Genomic DNA, 22,911 nt, shown 5'->3' on the forward strand with positions numbered 1-22,911 from the left:
CCCAGTGTACACAGGCTTTCAGGATCATGGTCAGACATGGGCATCTGTTCTTGTTTAAGTGAACCTTCTTCAACCACTAAAAGTGAATGTTATATGTCCTGCACTCACTCCACACTTTTTAACCCTATTTCCATTTTACACATATACTACAAAAATAATTACATCCAATTTTTCCCTGAAATGTCTAGGATTACTATAAGTATGGCTTCGAGATATATTATAGATATTTCAGACAAACTATTTCCAATAAGACAAATATTTCAAAGTCCAGATATCCAGTGCTTTAAGTGGATATCCTTCATTTATATTAATTTTGTAAGCATCTTTGTAGAGCATAACCTCACTCATAGTTCAAGGCCCTGCTCTGATCCCGAGCCTGTTAAAAAGCATTTTGTTGCTACTAAAACATCCACGAATCCCTCTTCTATTTCTTCCAAAATCTTACTGTCCTTAGGATAAAATTTTCGTAGTCAAAAATGTGCTGACTTCGAGAATGTCAGTGTGAGGAGCTCAGTGGATCTTCTCCCCAATGAAACACTTTTATTAATAAAGTAATAATAACAACTCAAATGATCTAAAATATTTGCAATTCAAATGATCTAAAATATTTGCAAAATATTTGCAAACTAGTTCTACTAGCTATTGAAAAGCAACAATAACTTTTTTTTTTCGTAGTATTTGAGACAGGATTTCCTCCCATGTCCATCCCTATACTCAGTTCAATCTAAAGGTAACTCTGCTCTTGGTGTCTGTGGCCAGAACAATCAGGCTCCTTCTCCCAGCACCCAGCCTAGTGCTATGAGACACCAGAGAGGGTAGGCAGCCTGAATCTTTCATCTTCCCTCAACCCTACGTTGCAGAAACTCTGCTCCTGGCAAGAGGATTAGAGTTTCCTCCCTCATGAAGTTCTTACTCATAAGGCAGAAGCTAAACAGACCAAAAATACTGGGCATTCCTTGCTTCTGCTCCAGCCTGCTTGGAGGTGAAAGATTCCAGAATGCCTGAAGAATACCTAATGGTAAGCAAATAAGCAGAGGTTAGTAGCTCTGTGATAGTGGTAACAACAAGCAAAACATTACCGTGGCTAGAGAGTAAGCAGAGAGAACTAGAGAAAGAGACAGCCAAGAAGAGCCCTCCTGGAATTGGAGCAAGCTTCCGAGACAGGCAACACAGTCTTATGCAAAGCTGCCCACTTTAATTGGATCATATTGTGAAGCAATTATGTTGTCATAAAATAAATAAATAACCAATCAGCTGGCAAACAATGGAGGCTATGAGCTGGATACAATACTAAAAGAAGAAGCCCAGCTAAAAGCTTAAGGGACTCTTCAGTAAGATACACTTAGAAAGTGGCTAAGACCACAGCTGTCTCTGATGGTCAGGCAGAATGTGCACAAAATCCCCAAGCAGTGCCCTGTAAAAAGTGATATCAGAAAGGACACACTGTGGGGTGGGGGAAAGACTTTATTGAATTAATTCAGCCAGATCACTAACCAAATAATACAAGCCCTTGACAGGGAGATGGACTGCTAGTGGGTCAACTTGATTTCCAGATTGGCTACAATCTGTTATCTAATACGTTCAGTTTTTAACAAAAAAAAAAAAAAAAAAAAAAAACAAAAAAAAAAAAAAAAAAGAGGCATACAAAGAAACAGGAAAGTGTGACTCATATATAGAAAGAAAGGATCATGCAATAGTAACTTTCTTTACAGTGCCCAGATGTCAGATTTAACAGACGAAGATGTCAAAGAAGCTATTGTACTTATATTCAAAGAACAACAGGAAGCCGTGTTTAATGAATTAAATGTCTCATAAAATAAGAATAGCAACAGAGATAGAAATAACAGAAGGAACCAAACAGAAATTCTATAGTAGAAAGTGAAATAACCAAAATGAAACATTCACTGGAGGGGCTGAACAGTAGGTTTTAGCTGGCAGAAGCATGAATCAGTGAATTTGAAGACAGAGACATAGAGATTATGCAATCTGAAAAACAGGAAAAAGAATAAACGAGGAAACATAAACCCAGCCGCAGAAAAATTTGAAATACCACTAAGTGCACCAACATATGCATTATGTAAGCTGCAAAAGGAGAGGAAAGAGACAGAGTCAAAAATATATTTAAATAAATAATGGCTAAAAACATACGCATTTTGATATAAATCATTAATCTTCACATCCAAAAAGCTCAATAGACTCTAAGGAAGAAATGCAATGAGCTCTACAATTAGACATACTGTAGTCAAAATGTTGAAAGAGAAAATCTTGAAAGCAGCAAAAGAAGAAAACACTCATCTTGGACATCTGAAGGCTAAGACCAACAGAACATAAGACTACCAGTTGACTTATGGCAATTATATTCTTCTTTCCCATTGAAAAAAATGTAGGTAAGTCATGACAATAATAATTTATTTAAAATTTTAAGGCAATTCTACATAAAGGTATACTTCTAAGTGATAAGGACTGCAAAAGTGTTTGATAACAGTACCACAATGTCTTGCTTTTTACTTTTACTAAATGATACGCATATAATCTCAATATATAAATCATATATATTGATTTATAAGCTTTTAGTTTGTAATTCATGTGGGAAATAGAAGATGGCAGTAAAAATATTCATACTGTGAGGTAGCATATGTGATGTACTAACTACCAGAAGTGTTGGTATAGGAAATATTACTTTAATTTACCTTGTAGCAGACATTGCATGTGTGACTGCCTTTCATGGCCACCAAGATCTTATTTTAACAAGGAATAATTTAAAATGTAAAAAATCACACGTGAAGTTTAATGGAAAAGTAGTCCCTCAGTAGATAACATATTTCAACAATGTTTTGAAATAAAAGCCCTTGTTAATTAACATGTTGAACTATGGCTGATCATGTAGCTGATCTATCCTATGTAAATGGAAATACGAGCTATGTATTTTGGAGTCCAGATTAAATACATTCTTCTTCTGGCAATTCCAGGGTCACGGTACTCATCCACTAGTGCAAAGCTAATTGACCTACATGCTGGTTCACATCCCCAACCTCTTGGCATACTTGTTATTCCCTCATTAGAATATAAGGGAACATGCAAGGTTCAACATATATTTGAAGATAATCACTAAACCTAAAATGTTAAGATAAAGAAGGTAGGATTTTTACTAGAGGATAGAGAGTAAATTGAGAGAACAAGAGTTTATCAGACAAAGGATTTTTAGGAAGGTCAAACTATTCTGTATAATACTAGTATTATAGATATGTCATTATGCATTTGTCAATACTCATTGAACTGAATAGCACATGGAGGGAAATCTGTGTCAAAACGTTTCAGCTGAATACAAGCTAAAAGAACGAAACTTCAGTGAGCACAGTGAACACGACATAGTCTTGCAAATAAAATAGTTTGGAAAAGAAAATAAATTTAAAAGAAACAGAGTATGAGAGGGAAAAACAAGAGACTCAAAGATCAGGAATTATTCTAGCATGGGAACTTAGAGGATAAAAAAAACAGAGAAGACACAGAGGAAAAGAATCTCTATATAATAGTAATAATTCTTATGTAGTTATAGTAACTCACATGTAACAAAAATGGCTATGTGGCTATAGTAAGCATTTCCTTAACTGGAAAAACATTTAATCCTTCAGACTGAATGGGTAATGAATACCAATGAAGGTAAATAATTTTTTGAAAATTATCACTTGAACATATTGTTAGGAAATACAATTGACTTTTAAACAAAATCTGTTTGAACTGTATGAGTTCACTTATATGTGGATTTTCTTCTTCTGCCACCCTGAGATAGCAAGACAAGTCGCTCCTCTTACTCCTCCTCCTCAACCTAACTCAATGTGAAAAACTTTATGAAGGTCCACTTCTATTTTGTCAACAGTAAATGTATTTTCTTTTCCTTATGATTCTCCTAATAACATTTACTTTTCTCTAGTTTGCTTTATTTTAAGAATACAGTGTATAATAGAGATCACATACAAAATATGATAATTGTTTATTTTATTGGTGGTAAGGCTTCCAGTTAACAGAAAGCTATTAGTAGTTAAGTTTTGTGGGAATCAAAAGTTATATGTAGATTTTAGAATGTGTGGGGTTGACACTTGTAACCCCCATATTACAAGTTTCAACTGTAGAACACAATAAAATAAGGTATTTAAAGTACCTAGGATGAGAGAATAATGAGAACTATTTTGCTATAAGATGTTTCATCAAAAACACTGAAAGCTAAAGTGTGCAAAAAATAAAATCCATAGGCAATTGCTAAAGCGCATGAGTACTGACTCATGAATCTATTAGACTATAATATGAACATCATTTGTATAATATTAATAATAAATCACTGCTTATTAATTTTCATCTGTTAGAAACAAAAATATAGAAAAAATACAGAAAACTTTATGGTTACAGAGCAGACTATAATGTCATCCTTATAATATGAAAATGCAGCCCACAAAAGTCAACAGGTAGAAGCAGAGAATGAATGGGCTTTAGATAACTTAAGATACTAGTATATACCAATGTCTATAAGAAGCTGAGGTATAAAATTGATGGAATAAGAAACATAGACTTAAGTATACATGTGTACAATCTCCATGAACATGTGTGTGCTATGTGATGAAGGTATCTAAAAGAAAAAAAAAAAAGTAGAGATATAACAATACATTTGGAAACTGAAGAAAAGGAGACATTTTAGCAAGTTACAGTTTCAAATTTCATTAAAAAATCTATAAGTAACTACTGAAGTTCATGAAGAAAAAATGAAGGTATAAATGATATTATTTGCAGTTGATGAAAAGTGTCTGCCTCCATTGCCCATGAATCCCTAACAGGATGGTACTAGGCTCCCCCAGGAGACCTTGCTGAGTCCCATCTTAAAGGCTCCACTTGAATGCGTACCTCATTTTAATGACCCACCAAGCCACCTATGAACAGAAGTGCAGGCCTCAGCAGCCTGAGGGGTGCTGGTGGAGACGTACCAAAGGTAAGAAGAATTAGAGGAAAGTATTCCCCAACTGTGTTTGTGTCTCATAACCCACAAAGATGCTTCTCGATGTTGTCCCCCTGCTTTCTCAGTCTAGAAATTTCAAGTTACCGGCCCTGATGAGCAAACGGAGAATAAGGATTTAGAAACTTGCCTAACATTTTGACAATGATAATTTTGTTTGTTGAATGTAATAATTAAATGTTTGGTTTGTAATTTTTATTTTTTTTTATTTCATCTTTTCTGGTACTATTTTGCAAAAAAGAGCAACGGTCTGGAATAGATGGGGGCAGGCAGAGATCTATTCTTTCACATCAGCTGCTTGAAAACTCATGTTCTGCAGATTTTAGCCACCATGTCTGCTTTCTGTCTATTTCAAATTCAAATCACTAGTCCCTAGCACAAGGGCTGCCATATTGGTGACTTAAGTGATATTTTTGTGTGAGTTAATGGAGAAATGCCTCAAACATAATAAAATTAGTAACTATTTATTGAGTGTTCAAAAATAAAAAGTGGCTTCCTCTAAGAATCCTAACTGGGAGAACAGATGAATGAACAAGGGGACTGCCTCTCATTATGGGCCCTTTTTATCACTTAACTTTTGCCACTTAAATGTGAGCAAGAATATGTATTTTAAAGGTAGGACAGAATCCCTCTGATGGTAGATATGAGAATTTGAGCTGAGATTTCGGGAGGATGACATGGTTGTAGCTATCGTTACTTACCCTAACTCCTGATATTTCAGAATAAAAGGGGAAAAATTGTTTTTGTTGTTTTTTTACTGTGATGTTCTTTGTTCTTTTTAGGAAAGGGTATAATGAATACATATGAAGGAATGGTGATTACAGTTCAATTTAGGTGTCCCATAAAAATTGACTTTAAAAAGCTGACAATAATAATTTGTATTTTAAACATATGTTTTGTTCCCTTCTTTTCATACAATAAAATAACACTCAGTAAAATTCCAGGGTTGTATATACATACATATTTCAGCCTAAGCATAACATCAAATAATATTAGGAGCAGTGGTAAACCAAGATAATTCTGTTATATCTATAAGCAGCTCAATGGCAGGCTCTGTGCCTTTTTCCTCTCAGTTTACTCTGTCAGTGCTAATGTTTCATAAATGGAAACTTTCTTCAAACACCACTGTGGGCTATATTTAGAAAAGAAGAAACTAGCAGTCTCCTATCCTGTCTGCGTTACCATGAGGCACTCCAAAATCATCCACAGTGGTTTTGTGTTTTTAAACAATGGGAGAATTGCCCTGTTCTCTGAAGAATATGAAGGCCGGTCATTCAAGGGGTCCCTTATTTATTCAGAATCCTTCCTAAAAGGATTGAATGAAATGGTCTGGAACCTGTGTTTGTTGTCTGCTGTTGCTAGCCTTGTGATTTTGGAAGACAGGTAGGTGTCAAATGGTTACTCTGTGCAGGATTATAAGGGACCCACTCAAAGAAAGAAAGAATAAAACTATGAATTCACCTGTTTTGGAACCTGTTTTCAACCATCACTAACAAGATGAGACTCAGAAGAAGAGAAAAACTGCCTTATACAAGTAAATACCGCTGAGCGCGGTGGCTCACGCCTGTAATCCCAACACGTTGGGAAGACGCGGAGGGCGGATCACCTGAGGTTGAGAATTCGAGACCAGCCTGGCCAGCATGGTGAAACTCTGTCTCTACTAAAAAAAAAAAAAATACAAAAATTAGCCCGGTATGGTGGCAGGCGCCTGTAATCCCAGTTACTCACATAGCTGAGGCAGGAGAATTGCCCGAACCTGGGAGGCCGAGGTTGCAGTGAGTTTAGTTTGCGCCACTACACTCCAGTCTGGGCACAGAGCAAGGCTCCGTCCCGAAAAAAAAAAAAAAAAAAAAAAAAAAAAAAAAAAGTAAATACCAATTATTTTGCAATGAAGGATTCAAAACCATTGTGAACAGATCGTAGAAGTGTAAATTGGAAGATGCTGAGCATGAGACTTTTCAGGCTCATTTCAATTTACCATTTTACCTTCTTTCCCTTTTTTATGACATCTAAGAAAAAAAAAATTGCCTCTACTTTAAAAATTGTATTGTGCATATATGCAACATGAAAAATGTTCATTCCTCAGGGATACTTTCCCCTAGGCCTTCCATTTGATTTTGAGATGGATGAAGTGAATGGCAGTATTTCATTACTGAAACCCCCCTAGGAAGGTACTTTGGGTTGCCTAGTAAATTGTGAATGTCATGTTGATTTCATTACTCGACTAAAGAATGATATTGACTCCTGGTGAAAGTTGGGAATGGGGGGAAAATAAACTAGAAAATGTCTGTCCTTAATCTTCTCTCTTCTCAGTATAAAAAAGCAAGAAAACACTAACATGCTCACCCTGTGGTTGTAGCTGTAGTTACTTACCCTAACGCCTGGTATTTCTAAATACACATAAGTGTGGCTAAATAATAAAATAAAATTACAGTTACTCATGCAAAAATTCTAAAAGTGCCTTTGTATCTTACTATATTTGATAATTTCTTTATTTCATAAATTATATTGCAGAGGGTGCTTTCATTTATTACTGAAAGATAGGAGAGATCAAGCAACATGACCAAGGCCAGCAAACTGATAAAGAGAGAAAATACTGCATTTGAAATACACCCTCTAATTCTAAGCCCTAGCTTCTTCCTGGCCGAAATAACAATAAACCCCTGAAAGTCAAGCTTTCTTGTAAGGATTATTCATAGGAAAGTTATGTTTTCAATTTGCGGAATGAGTTCACTATAGGTGTTTTCCCTTGTTGCAGTGAGCATTCAGTTTTATGTTCTGGCAGTTGCTGTCCTTTGTATGTATTAAAGATGATGTACTACACTTCTCTCCACTCAGAAGAAGCAGAACCTTTCAGGCCCCCGGACTTATTTCAAACACATCGTCCCTACCCAAACTTCGAGTCAATGCCCTCACCTCATTATTACAGATTCAGCCCAACCGTAGTTCCTTACATGGCACTTCCCTAAGATAGAAACTTGTTGACAATCTCAACTCTACCTTCCAGATGAGTAAGACTTAGCACTTCTATCAAATTTTGGATACCATGTCCAAGTTAAAGCCAGTTCCACATTGACATCTTGAGGTCTCAAGCATATTCAGAAGTGTACACGAATTCTCTGAGGTCATTGTCAGTGGCTCTCCATGTACTCACTCAGCCCAGAAACATCAGCATCAGTTGGGAATTTAACAGAAACACAGATTGTTGAGCCTTCCCCAGACTTCAGAAACTCTGGAACTGAGCTCAGTGACTTATGTGCTAACAAATCCCCAGGTAATCCTGATTAACAAAATTTGAAATTCAATTTTCTCTTCTTTTCTTTATTGACTTAATCTGTGAGACTGGGTTTTAACTTTTTTCCCTACTCATAGTTTTCTCTTGAACCAGCTAAACAGCTTGTGTGATACATTAAACACACACACACACACACACACACACACATTGAAATCAGAGGAAACTAATTTTAAAGTGCCTCAAATATTGCTCTTGTTTCTTGTTTCTCAGTATGAGTTCTGAAAGGTCAGAGTCACAATATATAGGTAAACAGATGCACTTATAAGCGTACAAACAGCAAACATTCCATATGTAGTCATTCTATAAATGATGGCCAGCTTTCAGTTTTACTCTGAAAGGTAATCATTTAGAAAAAGAACTAGAAAGGATGTGTCATTATGACAAATGTTTATGTGTGAATAGAAGTGTCTCTGTGCATTTGTACATAATCTCTGCCCTTTAATATATCTCTTCTTGGTTACCAGTGTTGTTGATGCTATCCTTTTTGCAGGAGGTGAAGAGAAAGTTCCCATATAGTCACTGTTTGATCATTGTACCATGAACAGCAATCTGAGCATTTGGTCACAGAGAATTTCACCAAAGGGATTTATATACTTTTCTCTGATATTTGAAGACATCTATTTCCTTGACAAAATGATGACTTATAAAATTGGCCTTGATACTGGATTAGCGAATACTTAAATAGTTACAATTTAAGATATGCTTGCTACCTGTTCATTGGAATGAAAAAACACAAGCACACATAGAGATAGGTGAGCTAGAAAGGAATCTGATACCTTACATCCAAATGTTTGGATATAAAATAAAAGACGGAATGCATTCATTCTTTAAAATAGAAAAGGAACTGAAATTTGAATTGCAATAAGCATTACTCAAGTTATATTGGAGGAAGATTGAAATCATCATCTTCATCATTATTCTGGGAAATTAGAGAATATGTCAAGAAAAATTTCAATATCATCTAATTAGGTTCTTCATTTTACAAATGAGGAAACAGACCGAGAAAGGAAGGATAAACTGTTTTATAATTGCATATCAAGAGAGTGGCAGTGTCTTCTGCTATTTAATCTTGCCCTGTCTTTTATTAAAACATCTGCCCCATTTTTATATTCTGTTTTAGCTTCCTGGGAATAGAATAAGAAATTAAGACAAATTTGGTGGCTTACTACAAAACACATCCTCTTATAATTCTGAAGATGATAAGTCAAACAACGTGTCAGCATCCTTCAGAAGACTCCAGCGGAGAATCCTTCCTTGCCCCTTCCAGCTTCTGCTGCCTCCAGATACTCCCGGGCAGCATAGCCAATCTCTGTCTCTGTCCTCACATGGCATTCTCCTTAATGTCTGTGTTTGCTCATCTCTCTCTTATAAGACACATTGGATTGGACTGAGGGCCCACTGAATGATCCATGATGATCATATCTGAAGATTCTTAATTTTTTTACACCCACAAAAATATCTTTTCCCAAATAAGATCACATTCACTGGTTCTAGGAGTTATGATGTTTACATATCTTTGGGGCAGGGGGCAAAATGCAACCCACTACCTACCCTTTTGCGTTATAGGAAATGAAAGTTAGATATATGAAGTAATGGAGGAGAGTTAAAGATGTATAATTGGAACCTTTGATGTGTTAAAATGTGAATTCCTTACCAGGTCAAGAGGACTAAAAATTGCATTCCTCAAGGCAATGTATGCTATCAAGCAGAACGTTATCTAATCCATTTAATTTTCAATATAGCACAAGCATTTCAAAGTCTTTTGGATATATTTTATCAAATTGTAATTCTATTAATCAGATTGTCAGTTTGATTTTCCCAGAAGGTACAGAGAAACTGTTAGCAATAGGGTCAACAATCAAATGAATTCGTTTGTTCATTTATTCATCCATTCTTTAAGTACACATTTGCTAACTGCTTTCCTGTTAGATAAAACATTAAGCACTGAGTGTTCAGAGACAAAAAGACAGGATCTTCATCTTTGTGAAATCCAAATCATGAGACTATTTTGTGGAAAACCTAATATGATAAAATAAGATTTGATAACAAAGATCAGTGGAAAAACAGATTAAAGAAGTCCTTAAATCTACCTGGGAGTTCTGAAAAAAAAAAAAAAAATACTAGAAGGGCTAGCATTTAGCTAGTGAAGACTGTTAGATAGAGTATATACTTATCAAGGAGCAAAGACAGCAAGGTGGCCCAAGAAAAAGACAGATGATATTTGAAGGCTGACAGGCATGAGATGTATTTCCAGGAGTCCCACACAAGTTAGTCTTCCTTTAGCACAAAATATGAGAGTGTTTATAATAGAAAAATATAGAAGAGATAACAGAATCCAGATAAAATTTAAATTGGATTCCTGTGGAATGATTTTGAAAATATTCATATCTGAAATGATTAATTGCAGCTTGTTCCTAAACTAGAAGCTACAGGTACAGAGATACATAAAAACACACACAAACTAAAAATAAATGTAAATGTTCTCCATTTGAAAAGAACACCTTCTGGAAACTCTATAGCTAACATACTTTAAGGGATAAGACCATGTTTTTAACTATAATATTGAGAAGAAAGACAATTGTTTATTTTTATCATTGGACAAGGGGTTTACCTCAAGGAAATAGAAGAAAAATCTGAAACACAAACAGGTTGGAAAGCAAAAAGTCAAACTGCATTTATTCAGATGACATAATCAAATAAGTAGAAAATCCTATGAAATCTACAATAAAATATTACAAATGTTCAGTGAATTTAGCAATGTGTCAATACAGAAGGTCATTATAAAATTGTTTCATTTATATGCACTAGCAATAAATGATTTAAAAAGAAAATTTAAATTAATAATATTTATAAAACCATCAATTCATACAGAAACATTAAGATTTTTTAAATAAAATTTCTATATAACAAATTATAAATCAACACTAAGAGAAATTAAAGAAGACCTGAATGAACAAAGAGTGATATCATGCTTACATATGAGAAAATTTAATATTGTTAAGATGTCCATTTATCTCTATAAAGTTTTTATTAAAACCACAGAAGAGTTTTTAAATAAAATTACAAGTTAATTCTTAAATTTATATAGAAGTGCAAATAACTTTGTTTTTCAAAATGTTTAAAAAAGAAAGAGAAAAACTAGAAAGTGTATACAATCTTATTTCAAAACTTATTGTAAAACTGCAATAACCAATGCAGTATAATATTGTTTTAAACATAAATCATATATCATTTGAACACAGTGGAAAATCTACAAATAATCTCACATGATAAGTTATTTGTCAACTGAAACTGTAAAACAAGTATTAGCTAAAGCAAAATCTTTTTAACCTATAATGATTAAAAAATAAAGAAAATTGGCTTATAATTGTATAACACACAAAATTAATTCCAATTAAATGCTAGATCTAAATGTAGAAGTTAAAATTACAAAATATCTAGAAATTGTATCAGTTACTATTTTTGTAAGAACCTTGGGGTAGAAAAATATGTCTTAGGAAGCACAAAACTAATCACAAAGGAAAATGTAATAAAATTGATTTTATCAAATTAAAAATCTCTGCTTATAAAATGACACCATGAAGAAAATGAATAGGCAAACTACAGACTGGAAGAAAATATTTTTGCCTGAAAAGGGGATTCTATATATTCTGTATAAACAACTCCTATAGTTATAAGAACAACAGCAAAAGATACACAACCAATAAAAATGTGCAAAAGACTCGCATCGGCACTTTCAAAGAAAGATAAAGGGTCGAGAAGCAAATAAAAATACTCAAAATCATTAATTATAAAAGAAACGACCATTAAATATGTCAGTGTGACACCAGTACATATTATTAGAAAGACTGACAATACCAAATGTCAAATAGGTTGTACAGCAACTTGAACTCTCATGCATTCCTGTGTTAAGTGTAAAACAGCAGAATCACTACGAAAATCAGTATGGGAGTTTCTTGGAGAATTAAACATACATCTACTCATGTCTCAGAAATTATATTTTTAGATATTTTCCCAAAATATTAAAAAATGTACACATAAAGACTATTACAAAATGATTATAGCTACTTTATTCATAAAACCCCAGTCAAAATTAAACAAAGCTGGATATTATTTAAAGCAGTGAAAACAGATTTCATTCAGTGACTACTGACAGTAAGAGAAAGAATTTAGCTTCATTCAAATTCGGGCATTTTAAAGGAAGACTGAGGGAGGGAACGAGGGAGAGTGGGCTCAACTGAAAAGTTGAAAAGGGCTAGTCAGTGTAAATGTGGTTAGGTCAGCTGTGCCTGCTAGCTCACAATGATTAAAATTGGGATTCTTTCCTCCCACAGAGATGGGAAAACGGAGACCATTGCTTTCCTTACGATTACATCAAGGAATGGCTTTCAAGTCCTTAACACAGACAAGCCTGAGTGGTAGGAGACACAGTAAGTTTCAAAGGAACAGAGGAAGGCTTTGCAATTGTAACTTTAGTAAATGCTTTAATAAAGAGAGTCGGGAGCCTACAGAGAAAGCAGTAAATTCTGCTTGCCTTTCACTTTGCACTTTTATAGGCACTGGTCTATAATCAGCTATTAACTAGCTCTCCCTGCCCTTGTCTCTTATTTAGCTTCCAATTCCCATGAATTTGATCAAGCCCTGGTTCAGGGTTGCTGACAAACTAGTTTATGGAACCAAATTGAAGATCTGGTCTCATCAAGCTTGACAGCAGTATTTCCAAAAAATAATTTTTCGGTTTTTACATCACTCTTTTCTTAGCAAATAAGACATGAGAAGTCATTGTACTTGAGGTATATCTTCATTTCTCTGTTAATATCAGTTATTTATTAAAAACCATCTTAGAGGGTATGTCCTTTTCACAATGTAAACTTTCTAACTAGAAGTGAAAATAAAAACACAGAGAAAACCCATTTAATTACTGCAGTAATAGAAAAAGCATAAAATTCAGGACACACACACAAAAAATCCTGAAATATTTAATGATTTCCTAGCAATTTTCTTGCTTAAAATAGTCTTTGAAATAAAATTTTAAGTTTTCTAAAATAAAATACATGCTTCTATAAAAGGCTAGAAAAGATAGAAAAAGATGCCAGTCTTAGTCAATATATAAAACAAAGCCTTTGAAAATAATGGAAAGTTATCATTAAAAATACAGAGTACCTCCTAAAAAAAGGATTCCAAAGTTTCCACAGGATGCTATTGTTTAGGTATTATCACAATAAAGAAATAAAAGAGCAAATATCTCTATCTCTATATCTATATCTATATTTATATACAGCCTTACATTCTCAGTTACAATTTATTTAGAGAGAAATGCTGATTTGCCACCTTCTTTCAAGTGATGAAAAAAGACGAATGCTAATTTGCTAGGAAGACATATAGGAAGGTCAGAAATAGCCATGTAGAAAACTATGATGAGAAAATATGACAGGACACTGCACTCGGGAATGGAAATGTAAAACACATCACGTGTTTCGTAATTTTAACAGTCTGGCCAAGGCAATGGTTTCTGGGCCATTGGTTAGGCAAATGCTAGCATTTTGTTTCTTTATTTCTTTATGCCTGTCTGAGGTTCAGTTCAGAAACACACAACTATTAAATGTCAAGACATGGCTAAAAGTAATAAAAAATAGAGTTCAGAGTGACAAATGAGCAAATCATAAATGTTCGTTGTTTGTGCAGAACCCATCAAAGTCCATTTATTTTCAAATTACCCTTTAAGGCTATTTCATTTCAGTTTTTTTTTTTTTCTTTCCCTCTAGATGGTATTTCTAAACAATGTAAGTGAGAAAAGACCAAAATTTGTAGTAAAATTGATCCAGTCTGTGTTTTTCTTTATAATCACTCTGAATTGACACTTTGGGTTCATTTTTTTTCTCCCGTTGGTGTCATATGAGTAAATGGAATCACTTGCTTTCTAAACTCTAAATTCAAAAATCATTAGGCATAGCAGCTCTGGGCTTTCTATGACCCAAGTCTTTCTTCTGAGGTTGGATCACAGTGGCTAATGATTGACAGGCAGACAACAACACAGCGGCATGCACCCTCCCCTAGCTTGCTTGTGTGTTAGCTTTGGGCAGAATCTTCTGAAATGAATGAGGAAGCTCTTGATCTCACATCTCTTTCAACACTTTGCCTTGGTTGGTATTCAAGAAGCCTGCAGAGCTACTTAGAGGAGAATGTAAGTGTTCCTGGGGTCTTTCAAAAGCATGAATTCAAAAGGTCTAAATCAACAGCAACAATAAAAACAGCAAAAATGCTTTGCTTTCTATTGAAGGGGAAAGTTCAGCTATAAGGCTTGTCCCCTCAGAGGGTTCTTTTTCTCTTTACATTAGGTAGGAGCCCCTTAAAAGCAAGAAGTCAGAAGGAAACCCCAACTGCCAGGAGAATCTCAGAAACAGCCAAAGAAAGCGTTTCAAGAGTCCACTTATAAACTGAGTACTTTTGTCTATGCTTTGTTTCTGATTGTTACAAATTTGCCAGTTATTTAAGTAGCTCCATCTCACATAAAATACAATTTTTGTGATTGATAGTATTTTAGTATTATAAGTGTTATAATTTGTTCCAATTTTTTTAGTATTTAAAACTTGGCAACTCATAAAAGCTAGTCACACAGGCCTGCATTTAATATCAGGCAAAAAGTTATCAAATGCATATTATATCTCTCAAAACATTGTGTAAATTGGACCTCCCTCGGTGTACAAGATCTGTACCCTCATGTAAGAGTAAAAGCTACTGAAAATAACTGAAAATAGTTATAATGGTGTCCCAAAATTCAAGCAGCATATTGGTACTTCCTTAAATGCACCCTCCCACACCTCCTGTCTTCTGTATGTACCCATTCTAGTTCATTTAAGTATTTCTAGAGGTGCTCTTCACTTGATATGAAGTGAACACGGATAAATTTCAGTTACCATAGTTTAGTTTAACACTATCAGTCCCCATTGACATGGTTCAAATTGCAGTTACCACAATATATTAACAGCGAGTGATTGCATAAAGTACAAAGTACGCTGCTAATTTTTCAATGTACACATCACTGTGTAAATAACAAATGAACAGCAGGATCAATGGCCAATCAGCTCAGTTTTTCTGAAGTATATGCTAATTGATCGCTGAGTATGTTATTCAGCTCGTGCATAGATAAGAAAGTGTGTAGTTATCTTGCTGCCTTGTTTCTCAGTAATAAACCCGTAACATTTTACAAAAACAGATAATTGAAATAGAAAATGTACCAGTAAAAATAAAAGTGTAGCCAAAGGAAAAAACAATAAAATGTTTTATTAATAAAATGTGATAACACTAGAAGTGAAATTTGTATCAAACATTAAGTTATATTAGAATAAATAGCTGACCGTGGACATGACACTGCTGTCATGTGAGAAACTAAATATGCAGACTGAAGAGTTGAGCGAAGATAACTTTATCAACATCAATGAGGAAAACATTTTGACAAAAAGATGAAGATATCTTAAAGGAAGTGATGACAGCAAAAGACTTCACATTAAAGAACTCTCAAGAGTTATTAGACATTAAAAAAAAATAAAAGAAAAAATAAAAGAATAGACCCGGCGTGGTACCTCATGCCTGTAATCCTAGCACTTTGGGAGGCCGAGGTAGGTGGATCACCTGAGGTTAGGAGTTTGAGACCACCCTAGCCAATATGGTGAAACCTCATCTGTACTAAAACACACACACACACACACATACACACACACACACACAAATAGCTGCATGTGGTGGCAGGCACCTGTAATCCCAACTACCCAGGAAGCTGAGTCAGGGGAATTGCTTAAACCAGAGAGATGGAGGTTGCAGTGAACTGAGATCAGGCTACTGCACTCCATCCAGTGTGACTGAGTGATACTCTGTCTCAAATAAAATAAAATAAAATAAAATAAATAAAATACTGAAAGCTAATCCAAATTCAGAAAGGATATAACAGTTTCCATAGACATAAAAAAGATATTCACTTCATTTCCTAATTTATATTACTAAAAGAGACCAAACACTATATTTATAAAGATATTAAAAAGAAATAAAATTCGTTAATTCTCAGTGTTTCTAATGTTTTAAATTAATGTACTAAATGAATATTAGTTTTGCTATTTAAAAATTGTATACTTTTATTAGGCAGTTCATATCAATTCATGGATTCTCTCTTTCATTCTTGTGTACCTGATAAGGCCCATCACAAAAATTATCTTCAGGAAGCATTCTAACTTCAAAAGAGTGCTAACTTCTTTTCCTATTATGATATTTTGACATATTTTTTCAAGTCCCTATAAAATTCCTAATTTTATATTGATATAATGGTGTCTTTTTGGGCCATGAACTCCAAAAATAGTCATTTATTTATCATTAGCATATAGCAACTTATCTAGAAAAGTGGGCTCTTATGCCATATGTACTAAAAAAAATGAATGTGCCATTTTACTTTTATTGTAGTGCAACAAAAACCACAGGTCTAATGTGTGCAAATTTGCATATGCATAATTAATCCCAACTCTTCACAGTGTTGCACTATCTTCTTAAGATCTAAATTTGAATACACAGCAAAACTTGAAATTTAGGAATAAATCTAGCATGTTACTGTTTCTAAAGGCATTCTTTAACCCTTGGTGTGGGTAAGATGAAGTATTTCAGTAACCTTGCAATTATGGTTGAGTTGTGAGGATGAAGGCCAGCTTGGAGTATATGAGTGAAAATATAGGAAAAAAGTGTGTGTTGATTAGAGACAGCAAATTTGACACATTTATCTACAGTCACAATCTTCCAACATATCACTCATGGTGAGATTAGTGGATATTTTTTGTAATTATATAGCTACAAAAAGACACAGAAAACTTGAGGGAAGCAACAGTGTTTATTTTTTAATTTTTATTTTATTATTATTATTTTGAGATGGAGTCTCACACTGTCAGCCAGGCTGGAGGCCAGTGGCACGGTCCTGGCTCACTGCAACCTCTGCCTCCTGGGTTCCAGTGATTCTCCTGCCTCAGCCTCCTGAGTAGCTGGGATTATAGGTGCCCACTACCATGCCCAGCTAATTTTTTGTATTTTTGGTAGAGACAGGTTTCACCATGTTGGCCAGGCTGGTCTTGCACTCCTGACCTCATGATTTGCCCATCTCAGCCTCCCAGAGGACTAATAACCACAATCTACAAAAAACTAAAACAAATTTACAAGAATAAAAACAACCCCATCAAAAAGTAGGTGAAGGATATGAACAGACACTTCTCAAAAGAAGACATTTATGCAGCCAACAAACATATGAAAGAAAGGTCATCATCACTGGTCATTAGAGAAATGCACATCAAAATCACATTGAGATAGCATCTCACAACAGTTAGAATGGTGATCATTAAAAAATCAGGTGAGAGCAAATGCTGGAGAGGATGTGGAGAAAAAAGAATGCTTTCACACTGTTGGTGGGAGTGTAAATTAGTTCAACCATTTTGGAAGACAGTGTGGCGATTTCTCAAGGATCTAGAAATAGAAATACTTTTTGGTCCAGCAATCCCATTACTGGATATATACCCAAAGGATTATAAATCATTCAGTTATAAAAAGACATGCACACTACGTTTATTGCGGCACTCTTTACAATAGCAAAGACTTGGAATGAACCCAAATGCCCATCCATGATAGAATGGATAAAGAAAATGTGGCACATATATACCATGGAATACTATGCAGCCATAAAAAAGGATGAGTTCATGTTCTTTGCAGGGACATGGATGAATCTGTAAACTATCATTCTCAGCAACTGACACAAGAACAGAAAACCAAACACGGCATGTTCTCACTCATAAGTGTGTGTTGAACAATGAGAACACATGGACACAGGGAGGAGAACATCACACACTGGGCTCTGCTTGGGGGTTGGGGAGCCAGGATAGGGATAGCAGGGGATTGGGGTATTGGGGAGGACTAACATTAGGAGAAATACCTAACGTAGATGACAGGGGGATAGGTGCAGCAAACCGCCAAGCTATGTGTATTCCTATGTAACAAACCTGCACGATCTGCACATGTACTCCAGAACTTAAAGTATAATAAAAAATAAAAATATAATATAAAAAAAGAAAGAGAACTGTTCAATTAAAAACAAAAATGTACATTCCAGGCTTTGAGAGGGACTGGGCTGAGACTATTTGAGAAATTAAGACATTTAAAATCAGCTGGGAGATATTAATAATGAGAAATAAAGAGAGAGAGAGAGTTAGATAGAAAAAATACATGGACATACACAGGCCCAGATAGAACACATTCAAAAAAAATACCCAATATTGCCTCGATCTTTGATCCTGGGTTAACTTCAACTCTCAAGGCCTTGCTAATTAGTAGAGGTATTTTTCTAGCAGTTTTAAAATGAGGAGAAGGCTTTTCATTTTTTATTGTCCAAAGTTTAACAAGATAACACAAGGCTTACAAAAAAGCAGAGAAAGATAATCTATTTAAATGTCAAAATAAATCCCCATAAACTATTTCTGAATAAACAGAAGCATCAAACTTGCTGGAAAAAATACTTTTAAATAACTGTTGTATACATGTTCAAAGAGCTAAAGGGAAACATGGACAAATAATTAAAGGAAATAAGGAAAACAACATATAAATAAAATGAGAATATCAGCAAAAATATAGAAATTTTTTTCAATAAAACAGATTTTTGGAACTGAAAAGCACAATTACAGAATTGAGAACTGTACTGAAGAGGTTCTTCAATAGCAGATTTGAACAGACAAAATAAATAGCAAATTTGGTGTACAAATATTTGAAATTATTGAGTCTGAGGAGTGAATATAACAAAGTATTAAGAGTTAACATAACCTATAATACCTATAGAACACCATCAAACAGAGCAATATACACATTATAGAAATCCTAGAAGGAAAAGAAAGAAATGAGCATAATGATTATTTGAATAAATAATGGCTGAAAACTTTCAAAATTTGAGAAAGAACATATATGTAATAATCCAGTGAGCTCAATGATATCCAAGTAGTATAACCCTAAAGAGACTCATGCTGAGACACACTATATTCAAGCTATTTAAAGCCAAAGACAGAAAGAATCTTGAATGCAGTAAGAGAAAAGTGACTGATTATATACATGAGATTTACAATGAGATTATGAATACATTTCTAACAGAAACTCTGTAGGCCAGAAAATAATGGGATAATATATTTAAAGTTATTTGAAGGAAAAAAAAGTCAACTGAGAATTCCATGAATTCTATATCCAACAAAACTATTATTCAAAAATTCAAAAATTTTATTATTCAATAGTTAAGATATACCAACACAAACAAAATCTAAGAGAGTTCACTAACACTAGACTTGCCTTACAAAAATGCTGAACAATGTCCTACAAGTTAAAATGAAGAGACTGTAGATAGCAACTCAAAGTTACATGAAAACATAAATTTTTCAAATAAAATAAATACATAAACTAATATTATAAAGTATCATTATAATTTTGATTTGCTCATCCACTTTTTATTTACACGATATTTAAAGGAAAAATAAAAGTAACTATAAATCTTTGTTAATGAGTACACACTATACAGAGAAATATTTCGTGACATTGATCCCTTAAATGGGAAACTGTAAATAAGTTTTGCATGGCACTGAAGTTAAGCTGATATCAATGTGAGATATATTGTCATAACTTTAGAATGCCATATACAATCTCCATTTAATTAAAAAGAAAATATTTATAGAATATACACAAAAAGAAATGAAAGGGTAATCAAAATGTGTCAAAACAAAAAAAGTCAACTAAATAAAAGAGAAGATTGCAAAGGGTAAATAATTAAATACAATAATACAAGCAACGCATTATATAGAAACAAATAACAAAATAGGGCAATTCTGTGTTCCTCTATTCCTGTATTAGTAATTTGATTAAATGTAAATCATTTAAGCTTCCCAAACAAAAGCCATTGACTGGCAGAACAATTTAAAAAATGTTTCAAGCATATGGTATCTACAAAGGACTTTCTTTAGATATAAAAAATAGAATAAAATAATAAAGATGAAAAATAAATTTTGTACTAATAGAAACCAAAGTATAACCAAGAATGGCCATACTGATTTTAAATAAAATAGACATTTAGCCAAACACTGTTACAGGAGATAAATAGGGACATTATATAATAATAATACAATTAATTTATTAGAATATATAAAATATATAATTATATATGCACCAAACATAATAACTAAATATGTGAACACTAAAATGCGTGAACAAACATGACAGAATTGAAGGAGGAAAACAGACAGCTCTGCGATAATAGTGGTGGTATACCTTATTACCCAACTTTTAACAAATGAACAAAAGGCAGAAGATTAATGGGACAATACAGAACTTGAAAAAGTCTATAGATCAGTTTGAGTATTACTAATTGGATACTGTACTAAATAAGAACATAATGTACATTCTTCTAAGAGCACATGGAGAATTATTCAGCAAAGACCTATAGGATAGGGCATAAAATAAATTTTAATACATTTTAAAAGGTTGTGTTCATAAGTATATTTTCTAATAACAATTGAATAATACCAGAAATCAACACAGAAAAAAAAATGGAAAATATATAAAAATTAAGCAACATGCTCTTAAGTAACAAATGATCAAAGAAGATTATCAGGGAAGACTAGAAAATATTTTGAGACAAATGACATTAAAACACAACACAGCAAAACTTATAAAATACAGCAAAAGGAGTGCCAAAAATGAAATTTATAGCAGTAAATACTTACATCATAAAAAAGAAAAGTATTAAATCAACAACCAAATTTTACATGTTAAGAAATTTTCTGAAAGATTAAACTAAACTAAGGATAGAAGAAAGCAAGAAACAATAAATATTAGAGAAGATATAAATAAGGTGAACAATGGAAAAACTGTGAAAAACAAAAGGGGGATTGGTTCTTTAAAACAAAATGAAGTTGAAAAATAATTAACTAGACTAATGAAGAAACAAGACTAAAGTTCACATAATTAAAATTGAAAATGAAAAAGGAAATATTAACTACTGATTTTACAGAAATAAAGGTTATAAAGAATTTTATAAACATTCGTGTGCCAACAAATTGGACAACCTAGAAAAAAATGGCTAAATTTCCGGAAACACACAACCTGCCAAGATTGAATCATGAGGAAATAGAAAATCTGATTAGGTCTATAACTAGTAAGGAGATTGAACGGTTATCTAAAAACTTCTATAAAAGGAAAGTTCAAGACCAGATGGCTTCAATAGTGAATTCTACAAAACATTAAAAAACTAACACCAACACATTATTGTTCTACTGAGACCAACGTATTACTGTGCTATGAAAGACAAAGACATTAAAATGAAAGAAAACTAGAGACTAATAAGCCTTATGAATACTTTATTCATCCATTTTCACACTGCTATAAATAACTTTATGAGTCTGGGTAATTTATAAAGAGATTTACATGACTCATAGTTACATATGGCTAAGAATATCTCAGGAAACTTACAATCGTGGCGGAAGGTGAAAGAGAAGTAAGCACCTTCTTTACAAGGTGGCAGGACAGAGAATGTGAATGAGCAAAGTGGAAAAAGCCCCTTCTCAAATCATGACATCATGAGAATTCACTCACTATCATGAGAACAGCCTGGGGGAAACAGCTGCCATGATCCAATGACCACCACCTGGTATCTCCCTTGATACATTGACACATAGGAGTTATGGGGATTATAACTGAAGATGAGATTTTGGTGGGGACATAAAGCCTAACCATATCAAATGCTGATGCAAAAGCTCAGCAAAATATTAGCAAACAGAATTAAATAGCTTATTAAAATGTTACATACCATAAACAATTGGAATTTATTTCTAGCATTCAAGGATGTTTCATCACAAGAAAACCAAACAGTGTGATACACTTCATTAACAGAATGAAGGGAAAGCACAAGCACATGCATACACACTCACACCACACACACACACACACACACACACACACGTGCACACAGGATCATCTCAATTAGTCAGAAAAACATTTGACAAGATGCAATGCTCACTTTTTCCACTTTTATTCAACAATATACTAGAAGTTCTAGCATGAGAACTTAGGCTAGAAAAAGAAGTGGGAGAAACCTAATTTGGAAAGGAAGAAGTAAAATTATGTCTTCTCACAATTGACATGATATCCTGTGTGGAAAACTCTAAACATTTCACACCTACCCCAACCACACACACTGAAATAATAAAAAAAAATTTAGTAAAGTTTCAGGATACAAAATCAACATGCAAAAGTCAAGTGTATGTCTATATGACAATAATGGAAAAATTTTAAAGAAAACTTTTTAAAATTCCACTTACAATAACATCTAAAAATAAATAAAATACTTAAACATAAGGAGGTAAAATACTTGGATACTGAAAATTACAAAATATTTGTTACTTGAAATATTTCTGAAAGAAATTTTAAGACAAATAAACGAAAAGAGTACCTGCGTTTATGAATTTTAACTTAAATTTAACCTAAAGTAAAAATGGTAATATATCGGTATTATCCAAAGCAATACAGAATTTCAATGCAATGTGTATAAAAGCCTAATAATAGCTTT

This window comes from Cebus imitator, unplaced genomic scaffold (assembly GCF_001604975.1).
Source record: "Cebus imitator isolate Cc_AM_T3 unplaced genomic scaffold, Cebus_imitator-1.0 Scaffold167, whole genome shotgun sequence".
NCBI lineage: Eukaryota > Metazoa > Chordata > Mammalia > Primates > Cebidae > Cebus > Cebus imitator.